The following is an 18,767-nucleotide window of genomic DNA, read 5'->3' as shown; positions in this document are numbered from 1 at the left end:
AAACAAAGACGTTCAGCCTATGACTTTATTTCCACATGAGAGATCACAGCTGAGGTAGTCATGATCTTTGAGATGGGACTGATGAAGAATGAAATTTCCGCCAGTCCCACCACCCAATAACACACACACACACACACACACACACACACACACACACACACACACACACACACACACACACACACACACACACACACAGCCTATATTCTCTGAGTACTCTGGGATGTAATATGGTGGCGTTCCAGCCGTCGCTTCCATTAATCACTCATCCCTCTCAGTAGCTGCTATGCAGGGCAGTTTAAAGGAAACATTCAACCCAAATACACAATATCAAAAACGACTCTCTTAGTCTCTAAGTTTGTGCTGTTAGTACATCAGGAATGAATGTATAATGCTGAGAGCTTTGTTGGAGTTTCTGTTGCATTTAAACAAGTTTTGCTTTGAATCTAAGCTTACAGTGGTGAATTTAAAGATGGGCCTTTATTCCAGTAAAATCTACACTGTGCTGCGGATGTGCAGGATCTGCACAAAGTCAATGCTACAGCCTGCTCGCTGATCAGCTCGGGCAAATTCTGTCTCTTAAATTTATGAATATCATAAAAATAACAATTCAATTGTATACAGGTCTACTGATTCTCCAGCAGGGGGCAGGACCAGGGAGCCAAAAGGGACCCTGGCAGCACCCCAACTCAGAGAGTTTGTGAGGACTGTGATGTTGAACCAAAGAGCCTACACAGACAGGGTACAGGACATGACAGTGAGGTCAGGTTGTGCACAAAGATTTCTTACAAGGGTCAGATACAAAATAGATTGTTGACTTTTTAAATAATCAAATGAAACTAAAAAAGATATCTCATGGAAAAAGTAAGCAAACCCAACATCTATCATGCATTCAAAGTAATCAATTAGAGGGCTTCTAATGTGAAATGTTTTACTTCATGTAAAACTCTAACATCTGGGTTCTGGTGTGGGCTTTGCTTTTGAAGTGTGTATCACCACGCCACGATCTAAAGAGAGCTCTCAGGGACTCAGAACAAAGCTTGTGGATGCCTTTGAGTCTGCTAAGAGATTAAAGTCTGCATTAAATCACACCGTGCAGCAAAGAAAAATAATTTACATGTGTTTCCCATTCTGCGCCTTTGTAAAAACTATATTTAGTAAGATGTGCAGGATTCACAAATGTAGTCATTTGTTTGATTACTCTAACAGACTGAGCAACATCTATTTTGTGCAGACCAGAAAACGCGGGAGAAGAACCTCGTAGCAGCTGTAAAGCACGGTAATGGAAAGGTTAGTGTTTGGAGCTGCTTCACTGAGCAGCCTGCAGTCACTGATTTAATAACACACACACACACACACACACACACACACACACACACACACACACACACACACACACACACACACACACACACCATGTAAGCAATGAAACCTGTGTCTTGACTGTATATACAGTAATAAAATGAACAGCACCAGCTTTCTTACTCTGCAGCTGCCTTCCTAAATAAGAGGCCTGGGAGTGCACACACCGTGAACACCGAGGGGAATCGTATTGATTTCCGTTCCTCTTTCTCACTAAGGTCATTACACTTATCAACTCAGGCCTGAAGACTATGCCAAGTGGGTCAGGCAGAGGAATTCAGAAAGGGCTGTTGCCTCTAAGGTTCTAAAAAACCACATTAAATAACCACTACTGCCACTTAAACTGCACATGTACAAACGATGGATGTGCAATAATAAATTGCTTGAGGACACCTGAAAGAGTGAGACTCTGGCGCCTACATTCGGACCCTTTTCAGCAGGTGTTGGAACAGATTTGTACAGCTGATATTACATTTTTAGCAACCTGGTGTGGTTGCTATTAAATCTGTTCACTGTGGGAGGAGAGACGAGACAGATGTCTGGATTTTTGCCTCTTTTCCATTTTTCTTTGTGATGTTGTTACATCGTAGCACTGGTAATAATTAACCTCCCATTAAAGACAATGGTTAAATCTGATGAATAATGTCTGGCATTACAAGCTAGCACGCTTTGCTTCTATCCTGTAAAAGCCCAGACACCTCTTTGAGAACGACACGGCAATTTTCAATGCATTCATTAAAACTGACACTTCCTATTTATATCGAGCCATTTCGACTGCTCCTCGGCTTTTCTCACTGGGATGTGTTTTGGTACCAGAAGAAGAAAAAAATGCTTCTGTGGTTATTACAAATTCTCCAATCCCCCTGTGACTCTTTCATTTACACTTAGTCCATGATTTTGTCTCTTTTGCACACACACAAACGTGCTCGGCCTCGCTTCACTTAATACCGAGTCAATTTCTCCTGCCCTTTGGCCATGTGCTGCCAATATGTTTGAAAGGCAGACATGATGAGAATGCTTCACTGCTTGTTCGCTGCACCGCTGCCCAATCGAGAGCACTTCACATGACAGGGAGTACCGCTTCATCCCTTTACTGCTCATTTCTACAGGAGCTCAAACAGAAGATCAAACACAGCGTGCCACATCAATAACTCATTCAAGGTAAAGTTTTCCTACTTGAAATGTGTGTGTGTGGGCGAGACGAAAAAAGCAGAATATCAAGAGCAGGTCGAGGAAGAAACAGGAGTGAGTGATATTAACATGAAGCTGGATGTGTTAATAGATTTTCTATTTCATGTCTCAAAAGATTAGCAAATTGCAGTTTACTGAAACAAGACAACAATATGTTCTGAAAGTCAAACCGTATTTGTGCCCTGAAAACCTTTAAACAGTAAATGTGCTGATGCGCCGTGTTAGCGCACACTCTGAATCATCATCGAGCCTTCCTGTAGAGAATTCATATCACTTTCAGTGGGACTCGTTTCTCTAATTGGTGCAATCTGCAAGATATTGGAGGCTGTTTGTTGTTTGCATCATGAGGAACTGGCCCACGCCACAGATGGAGTAGAGATCTGCTTAGTGGGATTCTCTTCCATTCAACAGTTGATTTACATTGTAAGGTAAAGAATCAGAGAGAAAACCTCAATAACAAAGATGATCCTGTATGAGACGGCACTTGGCGACAGCGAGGAGGAAGAAGAAGAGCTCCAAAATACACCGCTGTTCCCTATTGGCCAGAGAGCGAGCTGCCATGGTGCAGGTTTGGGCTCTCAGAGTGAGATGCTCTGAATAATGTCACTTAAAGGGTTTTGGTTAGCTTACATGTCTGCCCCAAACTCATCTCTGTCCTATTAGGTTCAGCTCTTTATAAAACCCTGGAGTCTTAATAGAAAAACCATATTCGATGCAATTTGCTTGGGTGCCATCGATGGCAGGTAGATTTCCTTTGTGTTACTAAACTTCAGACATTTACAGAAAAAAAGCAATGAGCTCGTTCCACTTGATAAAAACAAAAGAAATATAAAAGCGAGGAGAAGCTCTTGTTTAAATTCCCACTTTGTAAATTAATTTGTCAGCTTGTAGATTCTGAAAATTGAAATGGTCAATGAAAATCTTTTTACTAGACTAATCCACTTTATCCTCTGATGAAGCCGATTTCTGTGGAAACATTTTCTTCATTAATATCACATAACTGCTTCAGATAAAAGAATAAAGTCATAAATATTTATGCGTCAGCTTTTTTAAGCAGGATAAAAGAGGCGCAGCTTCTTCTCTAAACGCCTCAATGTGTTCTGCTGTGTAGGCTGAGAAATACACCACTCCAAACCTGAATAATTAGTCTTTGCCTCTCATCTTACTGCCTTTATAACTTCTGAATCTAGCAACGCACTTCTGTCGAGTATTGGCTTCATTGAAAAACAAGTACTTGGATACATGGAGGACACGTGTGATCTGTCACTTTGATGTTTGGAACTAGATCAGATCACACGAGTTACCATAAAGCTTTGTATGCAAAGTGATTTCTGTTCAAGGCAACATGCTTACATTGTAACATTTATTAGTTTCATATTGTTTAGCTCCTTCATCACTCTGTACATACACTTGTGTCTGCACAGTACGAAGCTTTTAGCTTCAATGCAAGGAGGAGGCCATCATTAAGCCAAACTAAGGCTACGTCCACACGTACACGGGAGATTTTCCATTTTCGTTTTTTTAAAAATCCTGTCCACACGTGCAGTTTTGAAAAATATCTCTGTCCACATGTAAACGCCAAAAATGCAGTCAAACATTGTCAAGAACATGCCAAATCCTAGCCGTGTAGAAATGGTGGCCAATCAGAAGTCTGGGAGAAGTCCCCGGGAGGGAAAGAGTCAACAGGGTGTTATGCAAACCTGAAGTACGTCTGAAAAGTTTTTGTGTTTTTCTGGAAAGGAAGCTAATTTTGGGTTTCTTTTCAAGTGCCTTCATCATTTCAAATGTTAATAACCAGAACAGTATTTGGGCTGGTGTAGACTCACAACTTAACAGTGAACTAAATGCATACAGCATGAATACATTTTAATTTAAAAAAATTAAATTTATTCAAAACCGACGATGACATCGGCGTCGGGATTTAGGTTGTGAGAGCGTCTGTGTTGAATGGAGAAGTTCCCTCTGATGCCTCTGTCTTTGTAAATGGAAGGACAGTAACTGTGTAAGTGTGTAAAAACTGCAGATAGTCAGATTAACAGCAACAGTATTTTGTTTCTATCCACCATTGTAGAAATTAATCTCATGTAAACAATAACGTGGCGCACAGCGTCACGTCAAAAAAGGCGCACACCTTTGACGTTGCGTGAGTAAATCTCCGTTTTCCTCGTCCACACATCAACGCAAAAATTGAGTTTTTAAAAATCTCCGTTTTCAGTGATCGAAAACTTTTAGTTACTGAATGCAAAACTGAGTGCAGAGAGACCCACAAGCAAGCAGCAGTTGAGGCCGAGCAGAGCATCTGAGGGGAGGAAACAGCATTTTGTGACGACGTGTGAATCTAGGAGTCGATTTTCACCCAGGCATTAAAAAACAATCCTTATAATAAAAATTACTTTGAATTCTTGCTGAGCCTCTGAAAATGGTGGACTATGTACAAAAGATGGCTCGACTTAAAACTAAAATACTTTTGCAAAACTCTTTGAATTCAAGTTGAAAGTCTGCACTTCAGTCACATGTTGAGCCGCTGTGTGATGCAAATACTGTGCTAATGTATGAACACTAACTGTGTGAATAAGCAGGGCTTGGATACTGTTTAGATGTACAGACGATTATAGTTACTTTGCAAATGTGCAATCACAGCATGGTGGAACATGCTCATCATTCCTGACAGAAACATCACGATTGGCTCCAGCCTGAACAAGTTATGTAAAAACAGAAGCACTGAAGCAGTTTTTAAGAAAACCAAATGTCAAAAATCATTCTGTTGCCGTTTTTGACAAAAATGCGCCGAGCACTGATGGAATTGACCGTCTGCGCTGGGATATGTCAACTCTTCAGCGGGAAACCTCATCCATATCACTCCTCTAACTGTGTCAGCACAGCGGCCGGGACGCTGCCAGCAGGGTTAATGATGAGCAGGAGGACAGATGGTTTTTGCTGTCATCTGGAGTGATGGCTTCCAGCCTCGTCTCTGTCATTGAACCAAAGCAGGCACGCACACACGCGCAGGATGGCAGACCTTTACATAGTTGTAGGCTGATGATGACCTTTGCAAAAATGACATGTTCTTTTTTGGAACATACCAATTTGTTTCCCATGCGTTGCCTCCTGAAGTAGCTGCTGTGTTTTTCCCTGCTATCACTGATAAAATCAACCTATCTCGGCTTAAACACAAGGTCATAGCTCTGTGTTGCTATATTTAGAATTTTTTTCTTTTCTTTTACAGGACAGATTAAAGGTCAAAGTAGACTTCCCTCTCTCTTCTCGTGTATTGCTTCACGAGTGAGTGTTAGACATGGTGTCCTCTTGTGCTTTGACAAATGAATACAGCAAAATGAACAAAGTGTGTGCTTGTGCGAGAGAAGAGAGAACACTAAGGCTTGATAATTTAATGTGACAGAAGCTTTTCCACACAGAGAAACTTGGCTGGCTTTTAATTGACTTAATCATTTTATTACTCTACAAAGACAAAGGATGAATGCCCTCTTATCTGTGAAGAACAAAATGAACAAGGCTGCCACAGATGAGGGAGAAGACAGAAAGCATTTTGAATCAGAATGGAAGGACGTTTTTGTTCCTACAGTTGGTCCGCAGGGAAACTTTATCTTCAAACAAATTCGATATCAGTGCGGCTAGTGCTTTTCTCCTCCTTGATGTCAGATAAGGCTTTCATTATTTCAAGGCATCCTTAGCAGAGGGGATGTCAGGAGACCGAGTCAGAGTTTGCTGTCATGTTGAACCACAGACTCTCATTAGCAGACCTGCTATTTGACAGCATTAACTGCCTCAACGCTGCTGGAGCTGCACAATGTTGCTTTCACTCAACACAACAGCAACGAGCACAATTTGACCCTTTTTAGACACACTTGAAGCACAGTATTATTTTAGAGTAGAGCTGGTGAAGAAGTGCTGTGGAAGACAGACTTTGTTATCACATGCTAAAGTCTAACACTGCTGTGATTATCACTGTCAGCAGTCAGTCCTTTTACTCAGAGACAATTTTAAAAACTGAATAATTCACTGACAACACTGAACGAACAGTCGTGCCTGGAGCTCTGTGAGGCTGCTGTTAGGTGCAGTAGCACGAAGCTAAAAGCTAACACCACGGTGAACGGCTGATACTGCAGGTACATCTTTATGGATGGGAATTGATAAGAATTCAGCGATTCCGATTCCATTGTTGGTCTCACTTATTGATTCAGTTCCTTATCGATTCACTTGACAGCTTTGAGAGACAGCACCGTCACTAAGCAGCATATCAAAGACATCGCATTCCTGCAAATGAATTGTGTGCTGTGCCTCAAATGTTTGTGCGTGTTGGGAGTATCCCCCTCTTTGTTGTGATCAGCTAAAGTTGTGTTTGAAGCATAACACGGTTGTTTCTGTTCCATCATCACGCTCCTGCCCCTTTAACAGTGATGTCTGTAACAACGCTGTAGACTACGCCGCTATTTTCCTCCTCCAGCACACCAAATGAAACCAGCTGATTGCAGTGCAAGTACAAGTGGAACCAATAAGCAGAAGTGATAGACAAGCAGACTAACAAGTCCAAGGAATTGAACAACTGGGAACGTTCTCGATTCCCATCCCTCGTATTGGCCTTGAAATGACGTTATTCTTGGTACAGCCACAGTACAAGGAGACAGATTCATTTCTAGCTCTTGCATAAGAATAGAATGATAAAGAGATAAAGATCAGTATATGTGTATTTGACTGTTTTTAATGTTATTCCCTTTAATATAGAAAGTGAGATCATGTGCAGCTGAGTAGGACAAGGAACGTTGTAATGTTTGTTATACTGAGTGATGTGCTTTACTGACCTCGTGATGTTAATGTAGAGTGAAGGGAAGTTGAGGTGAGAACAAAAATTATTTGGATTCATCCAGTGGGTCCAATAATTGTCTGATGTTACGACACTTTAATCTGGAAATCATGAAACAACCTACTGACGACATTCAAGCATCCATCATTTACACTGAAAGTAACTTTACTTAAAGTAAAGTAAAGACTTACAAGTGAAGAAAAATCTTGGAAAAAAACTTGTGCTAATCCTTTGTTTAATAAATGACCCCGCCCCCCAAACACACACACACACACACACACACACACTCTGTGTGTTTAACTTTCAGTTAAACTGACTCATTTGTTTAGTGGGTGGATGAAATAGGGGCACTTCTATAACGCCTCACATGTCGGCGGAGGGCCTGATCCCATCCATCAGAGTCAGTGAGACTGACGGGCGTCTGCCATTACAGCTGCAACTCAATCAGCTCATCACTCAGCGATGATGCCACATGAGGTAAACAGGAAATGGCTGAGGCTAACATTATACCTGTTTGGTCAAGTCCACGGTAATGAGCAATTTCCTCACAGCTTTAACGGCTCTTTGCTCTGCGGCCTGCCGTCGCAGCCGTTTGCCCGGACGTATTATGCGATATCTAGGTTGAACTGGCTCTGGGGAAGAGCAGGACGACGTGAGGAGAATGCTGGGATTCAAGGACGCTGCTGCTTCAGATTTTCTCACAGAGCGACCTGCACTGCGCCCTTATTCAATGTCTGCCCGTTTTCCTCCGACAGGCTGACAGTTTTTCCTTCCTTCCAGCCAACAGACAGATGCTAAGATATAGAAGCTGAGAAACAGCATCACACACACACACACACACGTACAGAAACACACAAATTCTAGTTCACACACATAAGCGCTCACAGGTAGTGCATAAACAAGTACAACGAAGCATGGCCTGCGGGCAGATTGTGTGAATGAATGATCTGAATGAGGACTTTTGATGTGCAGCTTGCTCACACTCAATGAATACAAAACCTCTTTTGTATGGCGTGCAATTGAGTTCAGAGCTCTCCTCTATGATTCAGTGTGTTCTGTGTTGCTGGCTGCTATGCGTCATCATAACAAGAGAAATTGATAGAGATAGAAAGATACAGAGAGAAAGGATGAAAGTCACTCCTCCAGAGGGCTTTCTCTCTCTTTTTTACCCCACTGATCATCAAAGACCCTTAGCCCCTCTGTGCCTACTTTGCTGCCAGTAAGTGTGCAAACATGGCAGCTCACCAAGTCCTCTGGAGCCAGGCAAGGCCACCCACAATCAGCAAGCAGTTGACATAGTGGGGCGCACAGTAGACGCTTGTCTGAGTGGAACTGTAATAACATCTTATTTATTCAAAGGCTGGATGACTGTTCTTCCTTTGTGGTGCAACAACACCACGGATTCCTGAGGGGGTAAAACAGAGCCGCAGCTCTGGGAAACCCAGCCCTGTATTTTGGCTCCTCCGCTCTCAGTCCATCAACATTTGTGGGCATTAAAACCAAATCAATGCCTCGTGGATGGGAACTAATCCCCGTGGCCTTGTGCTTTGTCTGGGCACCACCACCTTTCATTATTCAACATCAATCTTCCGTGAAGAGAATGAAAGCGCCACAATCAGATTAGTGACAGGTACACTCCCTAAGATAACAGCATTAACTCCTTAAAGACAGCCAAACGCCGGCCCTGGATGTGCTCTCCGTACTCATCCAGCCTCCATCTTTCTTGGCTGTGACCCAACCCCCTTCATGTGACAAGCCTTTAATAAAACGCTGCACATGTTCAACTGAATCCATCCAAATATGTATCTGGTGTGTATTTCTTTGATTTATTGGCTCAAACTTTGCCTAAACACCTCTCACCAGCCTCCAGCTCTAATAATCCACTCGTCCTTTCAGTGTTGGAGAACCCTGAACAGGACTGACCTGTAGATTGGAGCTATCCCTCTCCCAATCCCATCTATTAGATCTGCACCTCGAGGCATTTCCTCATCAAAGCAGTGGTGGATTTCATCTGGCATTGAGTTGACATCCCAAAGATTAGACCCTCTATCTCTCTCGCTTTTCTGCCTCCACCGTCTTTCTCTCTGTCTGCTTCTCTCTGGTTTCTCTTCAGAAGTCCAATTATTCGTCTCTGGCTAAGTGTCAATAAACCCACTCAACACACACACACACACACACACACACACACACACACACACACACACACACACACACACACACACACACACACACACACACACACACAGGATCTGATAGCAGTCTGGGCTCCTTCAGCACAACAGAGAAAATTACACCGCATAACCCATTCTATTTCAATTTAATGATACATTAACTTAAACAAGAATTTTATTAGAGACTATTAAAATGCTGTATGCCTTGACTGATATTTGGAAACTACCAGGGAGGATGTTGAGTTTATGAAATAAAAGCTCATATAATTCAAATAGCTTTTCTGTGCCCTCCAAACCCATTAAAAAAAGATATTTCCCTTAAGAGCTATTCTGTCAGCTTCAAGTCTAATAAAATAGTACCACTTTATCAATAAGAAGGTAAGGGAGGTGCAGAGCTGAAATGGATTAGTGTGGACAGGCCATCAGGGCGATAGATAAGTCTCCAAGAAGTGTTTAAAAGCCCTGAGAAATGCTTTCTGTCGTTATCTGGGAGGAGGGGCGAGCTGGAGCCTATTGAATGTGATGGGCTCTGGCAGAAAATCAGTGGTCACTGAGCAACTAAAGCAAGCCCAAAACAAAAGCTGCTCTATAAAATCTGAACCTGACCAATTGTGTTCCCCCGTCTCGCATCTCGCCCTGCCTGTCTGAGTTCTGTACCCCTGCACAAGCAAGGGAATCAACCACTCAGCAGCAATATTGAAATTCGGTGCCCCTTATGTTTGGCCTACGAAGGAACAAATTGACTAAAGTGTCCCTGAGACCCATTCTTAGAAGGCCAGCACAACATAAACTGCAGAACATTATGTTTGCATGTTATAAACCATCGTTTTCATACATGACATTAACCCTGTCATAACTCTATTGTCACATTGTGCGATGGCAGACCGTGGGGATGTGGGGAAGTAGGACCCAAACGCTGGACTTCGTGCGATGAAAGTATTGCGTTTATTTACAGTGAAGTAAATCATGCACAACAACAAAAGTGTTGCCCCCTAGTGTCCGTGCACACCGTGCTAGCTGCCCTCTCATTTCCACTCTCACTGAACTTGCTAGCAGGGAAACTGACGGGGAGTGTCACGCAACGATCCAGCGTCGAGGAGAGCTCAACCACACCGCTAAGTAGCTCCCTGACGAGGCTGATCAGCTGCAGGTGTGTATCATCATCCTTGGGTGTGGTCAGTCACCTGGCAGGGCACACTCACCAGGCCTGATGGTCCCTGTAAACCGGCCTACCGGATACACCAGCACACACACACACACACACACACACACACACACACACACACACACACACACACACACACACACACACACACACACACCATCAAAAATAAAGAAGTCCATAGACTGCTCATGAACCCTGGATCTATAGTAACATTAAACGACCAGTGGCTGGCAGGTATGGAGTGACACAGTGTCCAATGTAGTGGTTTATGTGCAAGTGTACCATCAACAGGGCAGCACGGTGGCACGGTGGTTAGCACTGTTGCCGCACAGCAAGAAGGTCCTGAGTTCAATTCCACCATCAGGCCGGGGTCTTTCTGTGTGGAGTTTGCATGTTCTCCCGTGTTTGCGTGGGTTCCCTCCGGTACTCCGGCTTCCTCCCACCGTCCAAAGACATGCAGTTTGAGGGGATAGGTTAATTGGATAATCCAAATTGTCACTAGGTGTGAATGTGAGCGTGAATGGTTGTCTGTCCCTGTGTGTTGGCCCTGCGACAGACTGGCGACCTGTCCAGGGTGTACCCCGCCTCTCGCCCTATGACAGCTGGGATAGGCTCCAGCGCCCCCCGCGACCCTGGAAAGGATCAGCGGAAGCGAATGGATGGATGGATGGATGGATGTACCATCAACACTGACACAAATACAAGAACACAGCCTTTGAGTAGCTGTGCACTGTAGAGGCCACTATGAGTGAAAGGGTTAATAACAAAGCTGATCTCTGGAAACAACCACAGCTCCTCCTCAGTGTTGTAGCTCTGCACAGCATCACTTGTCATGGGTCACTTGAACAGCCCTTTATGTACATTAGTAGACCTATTAGTAGTATATATTATATTATATAGTATATATAAGTATGCCTGAAGAAAGCCATCTTGTCTTATCTTCTCGTCCTTTAACTTGACTTATTTGAGCTGGGTGTGAGTTCTGCGCTCACAGCCACAGATATGTGCCTGAGATGACCGAATAAAGGACAATCACTCTCTTTGAGATCAAACAAAAAACAAAATATAAAATAAAGCTCTGTACAATATATGACAGAAAAACAGGAAAAGCATTATGCTGCATTCCTAGATGGACCACAGCATCACGCAGCGTGTGCCTGTGCTGTGGTGCAAGTGATGGATAAATGGATCGACCTGCCTTTCTTTACTTCACTCCTGGAATGCAGCACTATACGTCCGCTTTAGATTTTACCCCCAAATAAAACAAACTCTTGAACAAATGACGTCTCTTATCTTATGAACATGTTATAGTGTCTGCTATATCTGATGTGTATTATTTTGCACTAAGCTTAGTTAACATGAGGAGACAGCCTGGGGTCTAAACAGCAACAGCAGGAGAAACCCCAGTGAAACTACAGGTGGAGCAACAGTACCCAGAGGGTTATACCAGCTGCCTCCGCTGTGAGCATCTTCCTCCCATCACTTGTTGAAACACTGCAGGTCAGAGTTTGGGTTATAATAAGACAGTCTGCCTTTTCCATCATAACAGCTACCATCATATTCAACAGTTTAATAAAGCACTAGATTTACTGGTTAAAGTACCTTAATGCTAAACATGAAACCCACATAACAAAGACCCTTGAGTGTGAGCACAGTCTTTGCATATCGATTTAATGTGTGCTCCATAACTATTCACTCAACTATAAAATGAAAAATCTTTGCCATAGATCTTTAGTGAGACATCTGTTACGGCTAACGTTGCTCTTTAAAAGTATTTTTTATTAACCTTCTCTCCACTCGCACTCTCATGGTGCAAAAACATTTGCTACAATGATGCTGGTTTATGCTCTAAAGTCGTAATCAGTCTTACACAAACATAACCTTCTTCTATGGAGAGCTGAATGATAAAAAGGCATCTTGAGTAGAGAGTCTTCATAATAAGTGTTGGCATTTCTCTCAGTATTGTATTTGCAGGCATATTACATCAGTGAAAATGAGTTGGTTCCTGGCAGATCTCCATAATCCAAACTAATGAGCTGTGACTGTGGCACCAGTGATGCAGAGTCAGAAGGCCTTGCTAGACAATTCCTGATATGGACCAAACATGTCAGCCTGACTGCTGAACTGTGGCTGTCTCTGACTGCTGCCACTGGAGTGTCAGCAAGATGTTTGACTCCACAGATTTCTTCTTCTCTTGCTCTTAAAGATTTGTTGTTGTGCAGATGAAGGGATAAAAAAGAGAGTCAGAAAAACTGCTCTTGACAAAAAGATTAATGATCCAAACTGCCGGTTTGTTCCTTCAGCTGCTAACTCCTCCCAGACAATCAGGTGTTGAGCAATCAAACTTGGCACACAGGTACATTTCAGGCCCCTGAAGATTTGTACCCATCTCAGATATTATGATGCCCTTATGTTGCCCGGCAACCACCCTGCAACAGGATAAAATGGCCTGTTTTTAGCATTTTTGCACCTATAAAAGCAATGCATCTGTCCTGGCAGGCCCTCTCTCTCTCCCTCCTTCTTTGTCCCTCTCTCTGTTGGAGAAGGACGCCTCGGCCACGAACATGTGTGGAGATGTTCCTGTGGTTCCTGAATTCATCAGTCACACCTCTTTCTCATCTGCTCGTTACCTCTGTGGATTTAAGGCCTAGATTCTCTGCCATCGTTGCCCTTGTGGTGGTAACCATGCCCAGTTTTGCTCTGCTTTTGTGTTCAGTTCTCCAACATCGCTTTCTCTTTCTTTCGTTCATCGTCCTTGGCTGGAGTGTTGGTGCATCCTCATGGAATCTGCTACCCACAATATTCAGAGCCACTTTAACAGGTAGACTTGCAGCACTTGCTCCAAAGCCAGTCTCCTCCTGGTAGTAAATAGAACCACTTCGCTGAGTCTATGCCGCCCTCCAGCTCACCCCTCCACCATCTCTGTCTGGATTTTCCATTTCCTTATGGACAAACTAAAAGAAAGACAGAAACAAGTTTGAAAAGAAAATCTCAAAGTTTCATTTAAGAAAAATAGGAGCAAAAATGTCTCAGATTTGACACCGATGTGTTTTCTTTTCTCTGGTAGTCTTTCAGGAAATCTCCACCCAGTGCCTGCATGATACTTACCATCTCACAAGATCCTGTTCTAAATTTTACTGTCTGTTAAATGTTCCTATAACCAGATGCAAGTATGCTGAGGGTGCTTTCAGCTACTGTGGTCGTTTGCCTGCTGATCTGGGAACAGCATCTGTGCCGAAATTCAAGTACAGACTCAGAAAGGTTTTGTTCACACAGGCCTATACCTGCATGTTTCTGTGTGTGTGCGTGTGTCTGTGTGTGTGTGTTATTTTAAGGCATTGTAAAACCCACCCAGTTTTTACCTTCAGTATTTGGCACATAGAGTCGACACTGTCTGCATCGGTGGTATGATAGTATCATTTTTATTTCACATTTATATCTTCAAAACTTCAGTTATGCAAACGAGATCATGACGCCATCAGGCTGCATGGCAACAACCTAGCAACACAACAATGACTTGTTTTTAGCTGTTATGCATTTATAACACCTTTAAAAGCATTGCCTTATTTTTTCACCACAGTCTCATTTATATCCACAAAACTTCGCTTGTATGTATGAGATATTATGACGCCATCAGGGTGCCTGGCAGCCACCCAGCAATGGGCTAAAATGACCTGATCTTATGAAAGCATTCCATCGTCTCAGTGTCACAGCAATAACGTCTCACTCACATGAACAAAAGCCGAACTATATGATATATACGATATATATTATACAGTCATCATGTTACCTAGCAACCACCTAGCAATTTTTTCCCACCTACAAAGAATGATATCATTTTCATGTCACAGTCAACAACACAAACAGGTCAAACAGCTCTGAGCACCGAGTATGTATTAGTATATAACAAATCACAGGAAACATATTTTATAGATGAATAACAAAAATTCAAACAGGATAAAGAACCATTAGAGGAAGTCAGTGTGCCACAGTAAAAATCACAGCGGCAGAGAAACCTGAGAACGGCAGGTTAAATTCCACGAGAGCGTAAATCTTTGTTTCATTTCTCACTGACTGGACCATTTTCTGCATCTCATTTTGTGTCTTTCTCGTCTTTTCCAGCACTTAAAAACATTGTTGGAGGAAATATAATAAATGTATAGAAAAGTGTAATTTCCTATTAAAATCACTGGTTTGATGATTGTGGATTCCTGCATAAGGAATGAAGGATGATAGGTTGTGTTGTGCGGCTCTTCCCACTTCTCAGTAAATGCTGTTGCTTTAAAGCCTTTCTTCATATATTCTTGTCAGACTCCACAATAAGACTTTTGCAGCTGATCAAACACACAAACCCACACATGTGCAATAAGACTGCTATATGTGCAATTCTTCTTCTGACGAAGTTGTATTTTTGTATTTTCCTACTCAGTTGTATATAGTATTTGTATTTGTATTTTATTCTATTGTACATAGTATTTTATTTTATTTCATTGTATTTTATTGCATTCCAGTGTTTTCTAATTTCTGCTACATAACTTTGCACTTTTGCTGTAACAAAACAAATTTCCCACCTGTGGGACTAATAAAGGTCATCTTATCTTATCTTATCTTATCTTATCTTATCTTATCTTTAAATCAGATCATAGAATTTAAACAAATAAAGTTGAATTTTTCTTTGATGAATCCACAATAGATAAATAAATAAAATAAAATAAAATAAAAGCCAGAGTATCAACACTCACTAAGAGAAACCAGAATGAAAGTTAGTCCAGCATTCCTGCGTGTAGCAGACAACATTGATCAAGAAATGCTTTGCAGTGGAGGTTGGTAGCCGAATGCTATCCTTTTGTATTTCTTTTTCTATAAAGCTGGGCCATATGGAATTTCTCTCTGACAGAAAGCATACGAAAGGCATCTTCATTTGGCCTTTACTGCATTTTAATGAGAAGATTCGGGGGGACATTAAGGTGAAGTGAGAGGATGAGGATCAAACAAAAGCAACCAAATATGGTTCATATACAGCGACCGTTCAAAATCCCAACTCTCTGCCACACAAAGAGGACACACGACCTCCCCGTACCCTTAATAACGGCTTTTAACAGTCAGTCTCAGTCACTACTGTCTGACCCACACACAGTCATTTTGTTCTGTAAGTAGGACTTAAATATGACAGAAACCCCTCAGGCGTTTCTCCAAGCAGGCGCTGAAGGGGAAAGACGTGTCAAATATAGACAACAAGGTCAAATATCTGCAAGCTCCTTGAGTCCGACGAAAATTAAGAAGCACAAATCATACACACGGAAGATCTGAGGGCAGGCTAATAGAGTGCAGAAAAGAGCCAAGGTATGGAATTTAAAATAAAATAAACTTAAACTTCTAAATATATTTGACAGCTTCTACCTTTTTGGACCCCCGCTGATAAACAACCATACAGACCTCTTAAAACAACAGAGCAAAAACACAGTGAATCCAGTGAATTGAAGACAAGAAACCTTTTGGAAGTCCAAGCGTGCACGGAGATTTCAGTCAAACTCCAACTTAACTCGATCTTAACTCTTTAACTACAAAAAGACCTTTTTAGTGAGACTAGAGGCTTTGCTAATATGTTGCTGCAGCTACAAACTATTAAATGTTTTGGGGGAAAAAACCATCTCGTCTCCTCTATTTCACTGTGTGTGTGTGTGTGTGTGTGTGTGTGTGTGTGTGTGTGTGTGTGTGTGTGTGTGTGTGTGTGTGTGTGTGTGTGTGTGTGTGTGTCAAGATGTTGCAATGATGCTGGGCTGCCAGGACAACAATGCTAATCTTAATGAGCTTCTTGTAAGTGTGCGGCGGGCGAGGCTGAAATTACAGAATGGTTGCTTCAGGCTCTGATCATATCACAGCACGCTCTGCAATCTGTGAAATGTTTATGAATGGCTCAGAGAGTTTGTGCTTTCAAAGTTTAAAAAGCTGCAAACTCAAATAAGAAAACATACTAAGTAGCCAAAACTCGATACACATGTGACAAACATACGTCAGATATCATAAATATTCTGTATAAATGGACAGCAGAAGTTTCAGGGTTTTAACAGGATGGCCCAAAGTCATTACCAACCATTTGAGATATGAATGTCTTATTAGGAGCAACTGAGAGACATTTTGTGCAATTAAGATAACTGTTCAAATAATGTGTTAACATCTGAATAGCCCTGTGCCAATTTGCTGCAAACCTCAAATAACCTCGAGTCAAAATAATATTTGCCATCTGGGAGAGCTTGGCTGTTGTTCTCGACCTTGTCAGTGGGTGAGTGCATCATTATGGCGAGAAGAGTGAAAAAAACCTTACAAGTGTGTCGATGAGGATAAAATAGTAGCCGTGAGCACTCGTGGGCAATCCCGTTAGATGAAGGTCTTTCTTTCTGCACGATTTTTCAAACCGGTGCAGCTCTGAAAGCGTCACCTGTAACAGTCAGATTGCATTTTTGCAGTGTTCAATATCAAGTCTAACAATAACTAATAATACTTCAGGATGAGTCAGACATCAGCGCTGTTCATTCAGTGCACGCTCAGAGAGAAAAGCAGTGAGTCAAAGAAGCCAAAGGGCAGCTGAGGAACAAATACGTGTCACAGAAAAGCTTCTCCTTGAGTGAAATATCACTTAGAGATTATTGACCTGGAGACTAAAAGATGTAAAGCGCTTGCTACATGCAGCCAAAACTAATGTGACAGCAAAGACCTTAAGCACCATCCCCATTAATACTTAACAGCATCTGCGGGTTAAGCACATGTCCTCTAACTCTCCCAGCTGAGCTCAATAATGTATACAGAGCTGCAGAGGCATTTACATAAAACCCATGTAGGATCAGGTAAAATAGCTGGTAGGCAGTCGAGGCTCTTTCCCTCGCTCATGAATATTAATCACCGCGTGATTGCCAGAGCTCTGCTTTTCTAATAGGGATAGACATTTTTGTTGTTTTTTGTTAGAGGACTGAGAGATCAAAATAGCACATGCTGCAGACTTTCTGGTGACCTTGCTGAGTTGAGATGCGGAGAGCAGGGGGCACTGCGCCATGCACATGAAAAACCTTCTTGTGTTTTCAGCCGATGCAAGACTGAGCAGCCCGGCTGGAAGGAGAGGGTGAGCAACTATATTATATTCATAAAATATTCCTGAGAGATGAAGGCAAACTCTATCTGATGAATATTCAGTGTGCAGTTATGGGAAGATCTTTGGTCAGAATCTGCCAGACAAGCCATGCATTCTGTATATCCGAGTGATGAATTGTTATGAAACAGGAGTCAATTAAGTTGACTCTGAAAGGCGAGAAGCCAAAGTCAGGAGGGAATTTCATGCCTCGCACTTTAATAAAAATGGCAGAAAACTCTCCGACCACAGTTCCTCACTTGATTCACCTCTGCCAACATGCTCCACGTCACTGAACACACGTCCAACTCTGCAGGACTAACGAAAGCTTTTCTGCAGGATTTGTGAATTAAATTGACAACATATACATGTCGATATTTTTGAATATTTAGTGTCATTTGCAATTCCTGTATTTTATATATTATTATAAACAATGTGCAGCGGAGCTGGGGACACACAGAGCTAAGGATCAGATATCTATGCAGACCCTGGATACGTATCAGTGAAAACACGGCGATCCATCAGCTGATCTTTTCACTTCGCCGCTGTGTTGTTCTGTTTCCTTTCTTACATGACAGAAGCAGACAGATAATGTAGCATGGAGGAGTCTGAACATGTTTCACTTGGTACATCAACAGCTTTGTTTTACATGCTTGCAAAGTCTTCTACTTAACTGCTAACTGGTGTCGAGGAGTGAAGAGCTCAGAGGAGACTCTGCTGTGGTTTCTCCCTCTCTCCCTGTTTTACCATCAACTTGATTAATATTTCACTTCAGCTGCGTCTCGTCAGCTGCAGACTCATCTGTCTGAGGAAGAGGAGGAAAGAGTAAAAGACAGTAGTGACCTAATGTCTGCCACTTTGAGCTGACCATTGCAAATAAATTCATTTTCTAACTATTCTAAAGCATTTAACTATTTGTAAATGCTTTAGAAA

General features: G+C 42.2%; 1 long non-coding RNA gene across 1 annotated transcript; it reads right to left on the bottom strand.

Annotated features, from left to right (window-relative positions):
- Positions 1–12,565: 12,565 nt before the first annotated feature.
- LOC120442375 lies at positions 12,566–18,553 on the bottom strand. Its single transcript, XR_005614690.1, has 3 exons — positions 18,509–18,553; positions 17,037–17,150; positions 12,566–13,665 (listed from the first exon to the last, which is right to left on the bottom strand). It is a non-coding gene; the product is annotated as an uncharacterized LOC120442375 (long non-coding RNA).
- Between the last annotated feature and the right edge of the window lie 214 nt (positions 18,554–18,767).

The sequence above is a fragment of the Oreochromis aureus genome, linkage group 10 (assembly GCF_013358895.1).
Source record: "Oreochromis aureus strain Israel breed Guangdong linkage group 10, ZZ_aureus, whole genome shotgun sequence".
Taxonomy (NCBI): Eukaryota; Metazoa; Chordata; class Actinopteri; order Cichliformes; family Cichlidae; genus Oreochromis; species Oreochromis aureus.
This window is presented reverse-complemented; position numbering and strand designations above follow the sequence as displayed.